The sequence below is a fragment of the Choloepus didactylus genome, chromosome 6 (genome assembly GCF_015220235.1).
Source record: "Choloepus didactylus isolate mChoDid1 chromosome 6, mChoDid1.pri, whole genome shotgun sequence".
Classification (NCBI taxonomy): Eukaryota; Metazoa; Chordata; class Mammalia; order Pilosa; family Megalonychidae; genus Choloepus; species Choloepus didactylus.
Genome location: NC_051312.1, coordinates 55,299,419 through 55,313,876, shown reverse-complemented (window position 1 = coordinate 55,313,876; position 14,458 = coordinate 55,299,419). Strand labels below are relative to the sequence as shown.

The following is a 14,458-nucleotide window of genomic DNA, read 5'->3' as shown; positions in this document are numbered from 1 at the left end:
AGAAATAGAATATATTAAATTTATAGTACAAAAGACAGCATTTGCAGGGGAATTTTCTTTAACCTCATGGTGACAACAGAAAATCTTATATTTTCATGGAAACAGAAACATTTTATTGAAGAAAATGCTTTTAGCCACATTTTGCAGTGTGCCAATCACACATTAGTAGAGCATCTGAAAAAAAAAAAGTCTGAGGTCTCTGATTCTTTTATCAAACTAATACTTTAGCATAAAAAAAAAAAAAAACAGAGTATCCATAATAATCAGCAATGAAAAGCAGATACTTTGACTCATGTCTATTAACAATGGTCCCCAAAAAGGTGACTCTATCAGACACAAACATGACCTATATTTCATATCCTTCAGCTCTACCCATTTTTCATGCATTTATTGCTTACATGAAACAGGACAGAAAGTAATGTGGACAGGCTGTCTAATTTTTCATGATGCAGTTCTTAGGGTAGGTACTATTCAGTTTATCTCCTAATCTCATCTGTAAATGTAACCAGCATGTCTTTGGGGTAAGCACTGCATTTTTAGAGGAATTTTCCCCTATACACTTCCAAGATCTGCCTGAAATATCATTAATCAAAATATGGGTTAGGTCTCAGTAGAACAGACTTTATTTTTTATTTTCGTAAAACTCTCTCCCTACACTGAACTACCAATAGAATAGTGTTCTGGCAGCAAATAGCAAAAGTCTTCTAAGTCTACTCAGTGATGACACTCTGTCAGAAGTCAAAGAAGCTTGCCTTCTATAATAAAATTTTCCAAGGACTTTAAGATATATATATATGCAACTTTATCTTCATGAAACCATAATATAATTTGTGAATGTAAACGCTCCACATTTTACAAGTGGGAACTGAAACTCAAGAAAGATTAAATTCTTACTCAACGACCCAGATTATTAAGTGACAGAACCAGATTTTATCATTAAAAACCACTATTGCTTACTGGCTAAAAGCATAGGTTTTGGAGTGAGAATAACCTAGATTTAAATCCTTTCTCCCTTAGTTATTAAACTTATGCCTTGGATAAACTTGCTCTACATCTCCGTGTATCATCTAAATTCAGGATAGGAATACTCACTGGATTGAATGTTATAAAGACATCAAGATAATGCTGTAAAAACATTTAGCATAGTATTTAATAAATTGTAGATGATGGCATTAATTATGATTTGCTAAATTCTACTGCTTTTTTAAAAATAATATGCATCAATTTCATAATCAGAAAATTTACAATGCTTGATAAAACGGTTAATGCCTATTTTTTCAAATGGTGTATGCCTGCTTTAGTTTAACACTGCAGTGGACTACAATAGCAGAAAAGGGTAAGAGAAAGGGGAAATCAATGCTGTGTGTCTATTGTAACAGAAAATATATATTATATACATTATCTCACTCATACTTGGGATATGCTTATTATTGTTTTCATTTGGACAAATAGGAAACCAAGGTTTACTAGGTAAAGTGTTCAAAGTCTTATAAGGCATAATTGGTAAAAAATAATAATAATAATGATAAATAAATAAAAATTATGAACTTCCGACTCTCAGATAAAAATTCTGCTTTTCCCCATATCTAGAAGACAAATGAGATCATAATAAAGAAAAAAACAATATCATAGAGGCAGTGTAGGAGTCAGAGAAGGGTAGTGAGAGAGGCAATAGGAGAAGAGATCACTCGTAACCAGTGTAATGTTATCAATTAATTCAGCAACTAGAAGTAATCACCCCTGTGTTTATTCCTCTCTACTATAAAACCTATGAGGCTCAGTTTTTCAAAGACATAAATGGGTTTATATTCCATGATCTTGAAGCTCTATGACATTTGCTTAGACTAAGCAGGACTAAGGACTTTGATCAACAAGCATGTCTAACTTGATTGTTTCTCCTGCCATCTCTAATCTACAGAGGACAGTGAATAGTTTAAGATCATTGTCTTTCTTTTTTTTTTTTTCAAGCTGAGTGTTCCCATAGTCACCCTGTTTTCTGAAATGCTCCATTTCTTATTTGCACCCACTACTAACATTATTCAACTACATCATTACATTTTTATTTGCCAGTTACTTAAAACACACACACACACACACACACACACACACATGCACACACGCACACACACATCCCACAGGTTAAAAGGCAAGTTACTGAGTTCTCTACTGTGTGACCAGTCTTCCCCAGGGAAACTCATTGGTGTTTCCCTTGAGTCAGAAAATCTAAACTCCACACTTGTATGTGGTGGCTCCATACACATAGTGACTCAATTTCAAAATTATGCTGAGTGAAAGATTGGTACGTACACTCTACCACAGTAAAGAAGGCATCCACTTCTTATCCACCCCCTCAGAGGCCCGTTGGTTAGTGTTATCACTACCAGCCACACATAATTACTGGCTTTAGGTTAAGAACCATCCATGAAACTAGGATAGGAGAATTGAACCATGAACAATGTATTTGATAATTTCATTGTTTCATACTCAGATGTCACTTAAAAATTTCCAGCTGAGTTAAAAAGAAAATTTCAAAAATAATTGTATCAATAAAGTTGATAGAATATTTGACAAATGTGCTAGCCATGAAGACTAGAGAACAGTTTTCAGAGGAGACTTTTCTACACTGTTGTACATAGTTCACTAATGTTTAATACAATGGGACACCAATATCTCCCCAATGTTTTGTATCACACTAGTAGTATTCTTAATCTCCTCTCAGTTCTGATTCTTGCTGTTAAGACTCAAGGGAAACTAAACTTAGGAACATGTAATAAAAATAATGCAAAGTCCTAAATTAAAGTAGATCACAATATCTACAGTAAAGCAATGATACAACCATATTTATTTGTTCCGGCCCGCGGGACGATCAATGGAGGCTCCAAATCCTGTGAGGGAGGAATGGTATGGGACAAGAGACATGAAGAACAACAGCAAGACAGGTTTCTGATCAAGCTGCAAAAGTTTATTGAAGAGGCAGAGCATATATACTCTAGGAGAAGGGGAAGTGGCTAGCAAGGGCTCGTGGCAGTCTAGGATTGGTGGCTGCTGTTGCTAGGGCGGATGGCAGATGTAGGGTTAGCATTTTTGGCGCGAACTAGCACTTTTGGCACGAACTACTTCCGTAAAGAAGGCTGAGGGTAACTTAAGCTATTGTTGTATCAGCCCTGGCGGCCATGTTGCACATCTCCGGCATAGCTGAAGGTGGACTTCATGCATGCTACCTTAATCGCCCTCTATATCTCCTCCCTTTGTTTTTCAAAAGGATGGAGGAAGAATGCTGATCGAGCATTCTTTTGGCATTAACCTGCTGGGGGAAGTAGAGGCCTCATTCCCCAAGTTGTTTGTGGCTCTGTTTTTTTGGGGAGGGGATGTTTTGCAGAGCAAACCCCTATGCTAATGAGGCATACTTCTCAAGGAGCTCAAAAATAGCCTTTAATTGTTTTGACCCTCCTTTGCAGTGCTTTGCCTTGCACCCAGCGGTACCAATCATAGCATAAGCTAGAAGCATACTTTCGAGTTATATGCTGTTCCCGTAGGAGGGGGCTTTCTTACCCGAAAGGGTGGATAGCAGGCAGATTTTCTGGATTCACACCTTGGTCAGCGAGGTGAAGCCGGTGATAATGCACTTGAATAGGCTTGCCTAGGGCAGAATCAACTTGGTCCTTAACTAGCTGTATTATTCTTTTTATGGCCCAAGGTGCAAAAGATATTATAAGGAGTATGGTTATAAAGGGGCCTAATATAGGGAGAAGGTAAGGGAGAATTCCGTTGAGCCCCCAGGAGGTACCTCCTTGGGTTTCTCGCTCACGTTTGTGGTTTTCAATTCCCTCCCTAAGTTTGGTCATGGAATCTTTAACTATGCCAGAATGGTCAGCGTAAAAGCAACATTCTTCACCTAGTGCAGCACAAAGCCCTCCCTGCTTAAGGAAAAGCAGATCCAAACCTCTCCTGTTTTGGAGAACAACCTCCGATAGGGACGTAAGGGATTTTTCAAGATGGGTGATGGAGGTTTCAATGCGGGCTAAATCTTCGTCTATAGCAGCTCTTAGGTGGGAGAAGCCTTGGTTGTGGAGGATAATAGAGGCGGCTCCGGTGCTTAGGCCAGCAACACCTGTAAGTTGGGCCTTTTTTGGTTGCCGGCTGCACGTAGGTTGGGCGTGTTCTGGGCAGGCTACAGCAAAGTTGGCAACGTGCTGGAAGAGAAAAAAGGAGAGAAATTTTTTCTCAGGGAGGGGTTTGTTCCCTGGAAAGGTTATTGTTAAAGGGAAGGGGGGATTTTGGGACTTGTTTTGACAGTGGAGGATTAATATGTCTAATTAGTCTTTCTGGAAGCCAGCGAGGACGCTCTTTTTCTTGGTCATATATGCAAGCAGAACCTCGTCCCCAGATGATAACGGGGTCAGGTCCATTCCATTTTGATGTTGAGGGGTCACGCCATATAACAGTGGCTTGTTGCATCTGTGTTTTGGGATGCCAATGTCTGTCGGCTGCAGATTGTCCTTCATCGTCTAGAGTTAGGAAGTTAAGAACAAAAAGAGCATGATGTAAAAGGTCTCGGGGACATTGTTTCATGAGATTGAGAGTGCTTTCGGCTAAGCGGCACAGAGCATTTTTTAAGGAGCGATGTGCTCGCTCTACTATTCCCTGTCCTTGGGGATTATAAGGTATTCCCGTAATGTGCTTAATTTGCAATTGCTGACAGAATGTTTGAAAGTTTTTTCCAGTATACCCAGGTCCATTATCTGTTTTAATGGTTTTAGGCTGGCCTAAAACAGTGAAGCAATGTAGCAAATGAGAGATGACATGCTTTGAAGCTTCCCCTGATTGCAAACTAGCTAGCATGAATCCACTGTACATATCAATACAGACATGTATATATTTAAGTTGCCCAAAACTAGCGAGATGGGTGACATTCATTTGCCAGATTTCGTTTGGGATGAGCCCTTTTGGGTTGACTCCTAAATGAGGGACTGGTAGTTGGGTTACACAGTTTTTGCAGGCTTTAACAACTTTCCTTGCTTGTTCCCTTGTAATATTGAATTTTAAGTGGAGGGTGTTTGCATTTAGGTGGTGTTGGGCATGGGCTTGGGAAGCTAAGGTTAGGGAATTAGAAAGATTGGGACATATTAATTGGGTGGCAGCATCTGCTAGCGCATTGCCTTCCGCAAGAGGACCTGGTAGATTTTGGTGGGCATGGAGGTGCCCCACAAAAAAGGGGTGCTGCCGTTTAAGAATTAATTTTTGTAACTTTGAAAATAAGGGGACTGCATTGGTGGACGGTTTGATAAATGGAGTTGTTTCTAATAGCGGTATGGACTGAGCTATATATGCACTATCAGTGTATAAATTAAAAGGTTGGTTTTGAAGGTGGGAAAAAACCTGCAGGGCTGCATAGAGCTCGACAAGTTGAGATGAGGTATAGGGAGAGCGCACGGAAAATGCTTGACCCTGGATGACATATGCTGCGGTCCCATTTGCTGAACCATCAGTAAAGACTAAGGTAGCAGAGTCTATGGGTTTTGCTTTAGTGACCTTTGGGAAAGTGAATTGATGGATTTTAGCGAACTGGATTAATGGGTCGTTTGGGTAATGATTATCAATATCGCCTAGGAATGAAGAGCATGCAATAGCCCATTCATCGTTGGTTTGGAAAAGCCAATGGATTTGATCTTGGGTGTATGGGACAATAAGGGAATCGAGATCTTTTCCAAATAGTTGGTGGCTAGTTTGCCGGCCTTTAATTATGAGGGCAGCTATAAGAGCAACATATGGCGAGAGCACTTTTGTTGGAGTAGCTGGGAGGTGAACCCAGAGTAGTGGGTGGCCTCGCCCGTTTGGTTGTTTTAAATTGGATTGCCAGAATACGCCTGTAGGCGTGTGAATCGTATTAAGAATTATAAAAATTAAAGGCTGGTGGTAGTTTATTTGAAAGCAAGTTTGATTTTGGATAGCTTGATTTATGATGGTAAGCACTTGCATTGCCTCTGGAGTTATGCTTCGGGGAGAGGAGGGACTTGCGTCTCCTTTCAAAATATTAAAGAGTGGTAGGAGAGTTTCAGTGGGTAGTTTTAGGTAAGGGCGAAGCCATTGAATGTCTCCCAAGAGTTTTTGGAAGTCATTCAACGTTAGCAAATGGGAGGTTTGCAATTAAATGCGGGGTGTTAAAACTTGTTGGTGCCAAAGTTCGAACCCTAGATAAGAAAAAGGGTCTGAGGTTTGTACCTTGTCGGGGGCTATTTGAAGACCTTTTGCTGTTAAATTTTTAAGAAGGTCTTGAAAGCAAAAATGTAATTTATTTGCGTCCTCACCTGCTAATAGGACATCATCCATGTAACGAAGAATGTAGATTTGTGGCCATAGCTGTCTGATAGGGTTAGTGGCCTCAGCGACAAATTTTTGGCACAAGGTTGGACTATTGGCCATGCCCTGTGGTAAGACTTTCCATTGAAACCGGGGCATAGGGCCCTGAAAATTGATTTGAGGGACACTAAATGCGAAATATTGCCTGTCTTCTGGGTGAAGAGGTATGGAGAAAAAACAATCCTTTAAATCTATAACTATTTTGTAAAAGTTGATAGGGATAGCAACTGGTGAAGGGAAACTGGGTTGCAGTGCCCCCATGGGTACCATGGCTTTGTTTACGGCGCACAAGTCTTTTAGCAGTCTCCATTTACCTGATTTTTTTCTTATAACAAAAATAGGAGTGTTCCAAGGGGACTGAGTAGGTTCAATATGTCCGGCATTAAGTTGTTCCTGTACTAACTTTATAGCTGCTAAGGTTTTTTCCTGAGTCAGGGGCCATTGATCAACCCATACTGGTTCTATGGATTTCCACGAAATTTTTTCAGCATGGGGTACAGGGATGTCAATGGCCGTTAGGGTAAATTTTGGGAGAACCCAAGTCCTGTTCTAGCTGTATTAGGTGTTATAGAGATGGGCAGTTTTATTCCTTGATTAGCTTTGCCTAGGCCTTTGCCAGGGAGAAAATTCATTTTTAGCATTTGAGCAGTAACTGTATCACTAGGGCTGCACATAAAAACTTTCATTTGAGTTAAGATATCTCTGCCCCATAGATTAACGGGGAGATGGGGGATAACATATGGTATAACTGTACCAGCGTTCCCTTCCTCATCCTCCCATTTTAGGGCTTGTGAACTTTGTAGAGGATTTGTGGCTTCTCCTATTCCCTGTAGGTGGGTGGCAACGGCCGTGAGAGGCCAGGATTTAGGCCAGTGATTTGAGGATATAATTGTGGCGTCAGCCCCTGTGTCTAAAATTCCTTCAAATGGTTTACCATTTAATTTTAATCGTAAGATGGGCCGATTATGGGATATTGGCTGTGCCCAAAAAATATCGGAAGATCCAGGGCCCTCTGTGGGGCGCTGGGTTTTTTTGAAGTTTGAGTTAATGTGTTGAAGGGAGAGGATTACAAGCTGTGCTATTTGGGTGCCGGGAGGAATAGAGACAATGTTGCTTGAGGTGGCTGCGATTATTTTTATTTCACCCTTAAAATCATTATCCAGCACACCTGGGGTGATTTGGACTCCACGCAGGGTGACACTAGCTCTTCCTAGCATTGGAAGTTTCCCTGGGGCTTAGGCTTAAGGGGTTGGCCATTAATGTCTGTGTTAGAGTGGCATTCAGATGCCCAATGGAACCCCTTTTTACAGCGGGGACAAATAGAGGGTGGCAATGAGGGTTTATTAGTAATGGGTAAGGAGGAACTGGTTTGTGGCACGGGGCAATTTTTTGAAAAATGGCCAGGTTGTTTGCAGTTATAGCACGTTGGAGGCTTTGCTTGTGCCGTAAAATTTTTATGCTGCGCTGCAAAATTTTGAAGGGCGGTGCCAATGGCTATTCCAAGAGTTTGAGTGGGCCCGATGCCAGAACAGAGCTTTATGTAATTATTAAGATTGGTATTACGAAAGGGGCGGATTGCTGCTTGGCAGGCAGCGTTAGCATTTTCATAGGCCAGGTGTTTAATGAAACCACTCTCACTTTCGCTGGCCCCAAATAGACGCTCAGCCATGTTTTGCAGGTGGCTAAGGAAATCGGTATATGGTTCATCGGGTCCCTGTCTTAATTTAGCAAGAGAGGCAGTGGCGGCGCCCTTTTGCAAAAGTTTTTTCCATGCTCTAAGCGTGGCCGTTTGTATTTGTGCTAGGAGGCCTGGGGGGAATTGAGCTTGTTTGTTATTTTGATGGTAGGGGCTTTGACCTAAAAATTTGTTTAACGTCCAAGTTTTAGAGGTGGTCTTACAGGCATTACGGGTGGCATATTTTTTACAATGCTCTTCATAATCGGATTTCCATAACAGGAAATCACCGCCAGACAGGGCAGCTCTGGCTAGCTGGGACAAATCATTAGGAATGAGTTCCTTTTCACTGAGGCTTTCCAGTAGGGCGAGCGTGAAGGGGGCGGTAGCGCCATAATCACTTACTGCCTTTTTTAATTTTTCTAAATATTTTAGACTGAGTTTTTTATATTTAGCTGTTGGGGTAGTACTAGCTTCCTCTTGCTCCTCTGCATCAGAACCAGGGGGGGTTTGATTGTTTTTCTTCCTCACTTTCGCTACTAGAATCGCCATTTTGGGAACTAGCGGCGCCATTTTGGGACTCGCCGCCATTTTGGGACCCAGCAGCGCCACCCTGAGACCCAGCGGATGGGGGCTGGGCTCGACCACGCACGACCGGAAAAGCGCAGGTGTGGTGAGTGCAACGGGGATGTGACGAGGGGGCACCCTCTGGGAGCGCAAGGGCTGCAACACCCTGAGTCGCCAACCGGAGGTCAGCAAGCAAACTGGCAGCTCGCAGGTGCCCCTGACCAAGGGCCGCCCCAAAACTATCGGCGTGCAGCCGGAGATCTTCCGCAGCACCCCCTAAAGCGTGGAACTGAGGTAGGGACGCGACTGGACAAAAACGACAACATGGCCTGGGGAAGGCGGGTGCATAAGGGGGTGGCCGAAACGGAGGAAGGGAGTTATTTTCTAAAGAGGGAGAAATTTTAGCCTCCGGTTCCTCCAAAGAGGGAGGAATTTCAGCCTTTGGTTCGACTTCGTGCTGATCAGGCGATAGACTGGCTTGACTGGTTGGGGTATTTGGCCTATCCCTGTTGGGGTTTTTGTTTAAGGGATATTCAGGCATGTTAATAATTACTGAGCTGCATGCTGAAGCGGGGCGAGAGTGCTCTCTTAAAGCTTCCTCTCCCTTTTTGCAGAGGTTTTGAATGTCTGGAGCTGAGGAATGGACTTTTAGAATTTCATTAATTAGGTTCCAATAAGAAAAGGCAGTAATCGGGACCTTTTCAGGACCAAAGGTCTGGAAGTAATCTTTTAAACAGTCCCCGACTCTTAGCCAGCATTGGTGGTCTATAGTACCCTCTTGAGGGAACCAAGGGCAGGTTTTTAACAGAAAATCAAAAAAATGTGTGAGATCTTTTTTCTTAACTCGTGTTCCTCATGCCTTGAGTGATTGCTTAACTTGACTAACATATAATTCGTGTTGGGAAGTTACTTGTCCCATGATGAGGGTGGGGGGCTTACCTTTTGTTGCTTTCTTTTCTTCTTCTTTCCTTTTGCCAGCACTGATCAACTGCTGAACGGATCTGTCTCGCAACCGAGTTTATTCGCGGTGATCCCTGGTGTGGTTTTCTTTCTTTCTTTGACTGCTGAACGGATCTGTCTCGCGACCGAGTTTATTCGCGGCGATCCCGGGTGCAGTGAGTGTGAGGTACCTCTCTCCTTGAGTGCGGCGTTCCGTCTCTCACAGAACTCCGAGCCCCACGTTGGGCGCCAGTTTGTCCCGGCCCGCGGGACAATCAATGGAGGCTCCAAATCCTGTGAGGGAGGAATGGTATGGGACAAGAGACATGAAGAACAACAGCAAGACAGGTTTCTGATCAAGCTGCAAAACTTTATTGAAGAGGCAGAGCATATATACTCTAGGAGAAGGGGAAGTGGCTAGCAAGGGCTCGTGGCGGTCTAGGATTGGTGGCTGCTGTTGCTAGGGCGGATGGCAGATGTAGGGTTAGCATTTTTGGCGTGAACTAGCACTTTTGGCATGAACTACTTCTGTAAAGAAGGCTGAGGGTAACTTAAGCTATTGTTGTATCAGCCCTGGCGGCCATGTTGCACATCTCCGGCATAGCTGAAGGTGGACTTCATGCATGCTACCTTAATCGCCCTCTACATTTATTAAATTGCAACAAATTTCCATTCACAGTATTTATATAACCCTCACAACAACCCAAAGAAATAAATGATATTATTATGCCCATTTTTCAAAATGAGGAATCCAAGATTAGAACGTACATGTCACTTGCCCAAAGTAATGCTTCAAGTAAATGGGGGTGTTGGGATACATGTCCATCTACATCAGAGCCCACATATCCTTACCCAGCATGGTTCTCTCTATATAATACAAGACAGAGTGATACATGACACAATTTAGTCCTTCCTCTTGGATTTTAATGTTGTAAAATGTTCCCAGACAACCCTCCCACTCTCACCCTAAGTTCAGATAAAGAGTTAGTTTCTACTTTCTCTGTGTTCCCAGAGTTTAGTATATATTACACTGTTCATGCCTGTGTTTATCTCCAACTTTCTACCAGATTTCAAGCTTCTAGAGGGCAATGACAGAGTTTCTGTTTTATTTTACCTATTTTGAATTCCTGCTGCTGTTGAGTGACTAACATGTTGTAGGGCTTGTAAGGGATGTTTATTAAATGAATTAATAAATGGTCCATAAATTTCAGTGTGTTTATATCAAAGAGGAGAAATAGAGTGGGGTGACCATTGGATTAGGGGTTAGGTACTCAAATCTGAGCTCTACCATGAATTAGAAGTTGGGGTTGGGTCATGATCTTTCAATTTCAATTTACTGTCCTGTAAATAGACTGCCCAAATACTTATGTTGCTTTCAAGCTAACGTAGTCAGTCATTGTAAATCTACTCCTAAAAAGTGCCTCTCAGTAAGTATCTTGTGTTCCTATATTTAAAGGTACTATTCTAATTGTCTAATACACTGGTGCAGTAATGTGATTTTCTTGTGTCTTGCACAATCAAATGCTGTGGTCCTCATTAATATTCTTGCTACTTGCTATTGGATGCTTGCATCTTTCTGCACATGCCTTCCTGTTGGAATTGAGCTCTACTGTCCTCTCTTTCTGAACTGTAATTGTACTCTTTCAATTTTTTAGGGCTAAATTTGTTGAATCTGTTTCCCCAGATCTCTGGCCTGAATTATTGACCATCCCATACTAAACTTACCCAACCATACCAAACTTACATAGCTCTTCTTGAATCTCTCCTGCCACCTGATATCTCACCATACTGCTATATGACGAGAGAGAATTAATATCATAATCCATGATTCACAGCACAAGCATTAGGGTCAGACAGATCTGGGTTTTAATACACATTTAGTAGTTTTTATTTAGTATGTGATCTTTAGAACTTTTATAACATACCCAAATATGGAATTGGTCATCTGTGAAAGTAATAACAACTCAGCTCCACAGAGTTGTTTAAGGATGAAATGAAACGATGGGTGGATAGTGTTTAAAGTAGCCTGGGTATATGTTAAATGGTCAATAAATTGTGTCTGCAATTATGATAACAATGATGATGCTGTTGATGATAAACATAATAAGTATTACCACTCTTCATTTCCTACTCTCTCATACAGATTTTTAAACCAGTTATTTCCCTAGCTATGACACTTTCTCAGTGCTTTCTTTTTATACAAATCACACACACACACACACCAAACTGATTTTTTATGGATTTTCTCTTTCATTAAAGTGAATATATACTTATTATAAAGGACATGTGAAATATAGAAAAGCACAGGAAGAAGGAAAATTTACTCATATATTGTCATGTAGATGTAACTACCTTAATATTCAAAATGTTTACATTACATTTTAAATTGTGCTTTGTACAAATGATTCTTTCACTTTTCTGTTTTGTTTTTTATTTTTACATTAACTATTTCCCTACACCTGAACTTCCCAACTTATACATATTACTGCTATATCAATGCCAAACACAGATCTCAAGATGTAACCAGGTGGACATTCTTATGCACTGTGTAGATGACACCTCTTGGGTTTTGGTGTGTTGGAGTGGCTGAAAGTGGATGCCTGAGGCTGCCAGGCTCCAGCCCAGTGGTCTGGACTCCTGAAGGCAGTTGTATGATAGTGTGGATTACCGGGGGCGACAGTGTGGTTGTGGGGACCTTGTGGATCACACCCCCTTTATCTAGTGTATGGATGGGTGGGAAGGTGGGGATAAAGATTGAAGGGCAGGTGGGGTGGGATGGGGGAATGATTTGGGTGTTCTTTTTGGCTTTGGTTTTTTGTTCTTGTTCTGGTTCTTTCTGGTGTGGGGAGGATGTTTGGAGATGGATTGTGGTGATGAACGCGTAACTGTGTTATCATACTGTGGACAGTGGACTGTGTACCATGGATGATTGTGTGGTGTGTGGGTGTATTTCAATGGAGCTGAATTTAATTAAAAAAAAAATATGTAACCAGGAAAAAAATATGAAATGAAAAAAGTTCTGTTTCTCAAAACTTGGCATTATGAAAACTGAAGTGGAATATTTTACTTTTTCATTGTGAGCCAGTTCATACATTAGCTCTTGCCCAAATTGTGATAATTTGAGTGGATTTAGGTAAAATTGCTCATAAAAATGCATCTGTGTTACAGGCTGGCATAGAAAACACAAAGAGACACTGCCTTTACAATCCTTGTCTCCGATATTTATAAATCCCTTTTGATCTAGCCCTAATCCTAATCTTGTTTCCTCCTGCTGCCATCCACATTCATTCTATTACCATCTGTTCTAGTTTGCTAAAACTGCCAGAATGCAATATACCAGAAAAGGATTGGCTTTTGCAATGGGGATTTATTAGGTTGCAAATTTACAGGTCTATGGCAATGAAAATGCCCAAATTAAGGCATCAAGAGGTAGATACGTTCTCTAAGGAAAGGCCGATGGCATCTGGGGTACCTCTGTCACATGGGAAGACAAGTGGCTGGCTCTGCTGATCCTTCTCTCTCAGGTTTAGCTTCTGGTTTCAACAGCTATCTCCAAAACCTCTGTTGGGTTCTGTCTCAGCTTCTTTCCTGAGTCCTTCCTGCTTCTCCCAGGGTATTTTCTTTCTAAGCATCTCTGAGCTCTCTTCAAAATGTCTGTGCCTTTTATCCTCTCATAGAGGATGCCAGCAAGGGTTGATTAAGACCTACCTTGAATGGGCAGGATCACATCTCCATGGATACAACCTAATCAAAGTACCTATCCATAATAGGTCTGCCCCCACAAGATTAAACAAAGGGAACATAGGCTTTTCTGAGATACATAAATGACAGGAAATGCATTATGAAAAGTCACCTACTACCTCTCCCCCTGCACAGCTAATTTTTGCACATCTTTTAGGTCTTAGTTTAGAATACCCCTCCCTAACAGAGGTCTTTGATTCATATCTTCTCATAACTCCCTGTATTTTCTTCCCATTTGTGTCTACCACCTGGATTTCTTTTACTTGCTAAGCTTCTGTTTTCCTCACTAGCATCTAAGCTCCAGGAGGACAGGTATGCCTTCAGACTAGGTCAAGCTCTATCTACAGTGCTCTATCTGCATCTGTTATGGAGTAGGCTTTTGATAAGCTTGTTAAATACATGAATGAATGAGTGAATAATTGAACAACACTTGTGGTTTCATTTATACTTCTTTTGATGTTAATGATTTGTCAGATCAAGTTTCTTTTTAATATTTTTTGGAAAAAACAGAAACAATAAAAAAATATGCAGAGCCCCCTGAAGAGCTGGTGGAGAACGCAGTGGTATTGGGCTTCCCCACCTCGATGGTTGCTGATGTGCTCACAGACATAGGGGACTGGTGATTTGATGGGCTGAGCCCTCTACCACAGGACTTGCCCTTGGAAAGACTGTTGCTGCAAAGGAGAGGCTAGGCCTGCCTATAATTGTGCCTAAGAGCCCCCTCCTGAATGTCTCTTTGTTGCTCAGATGTGGCCCTCTCTCTCTAGCTAAGCCAACTTGGCAGTTGCAATCACTGCCCTCCCCCCTACATGGGATCTGACACCCAGGGGAGTGAATCTCCCTAGCAACGTGGAATATGACTCCTGGGAGGAATCTAGACCCTGCATCATGGGATGGAGAACATCTTCTTGACCAAAAGGGGGATGTGAAAGGAAATGAAATAAGCTTCAGTGGCAGAGAGATTCCAAAAGGAGCCAAGAGGTCACTCTGGTGAGCGCTCTTATGCAAAATATAGGCAACTCTTTTTGGGTTCTAATGAATTGTAATAGCTAGCAGTAAATACCTGAAACTATCAAACTACAACCCAGAACCCTTGAATCTTGAAGGCGATTGCATAAAAATGTAGCTTATGAGGGGTGACAACGTGATTGGGAAAGTCATGTAGATCACACTCCC

At 41.7% G+C, this 14,458-nt stretch overlaps 1 pseudogene; it reads right to left on the bottom strand.

Moving 5' to 3' along the window:
- LOC119536939 overlaps positions 1–8,626 on the bottom strand; it is a 79,229-nt pseudogene extending 70,603 nt beyond the window's left edge.
- Positions 8,627–14,458: the final 5,832 nt, after the last annotated feature.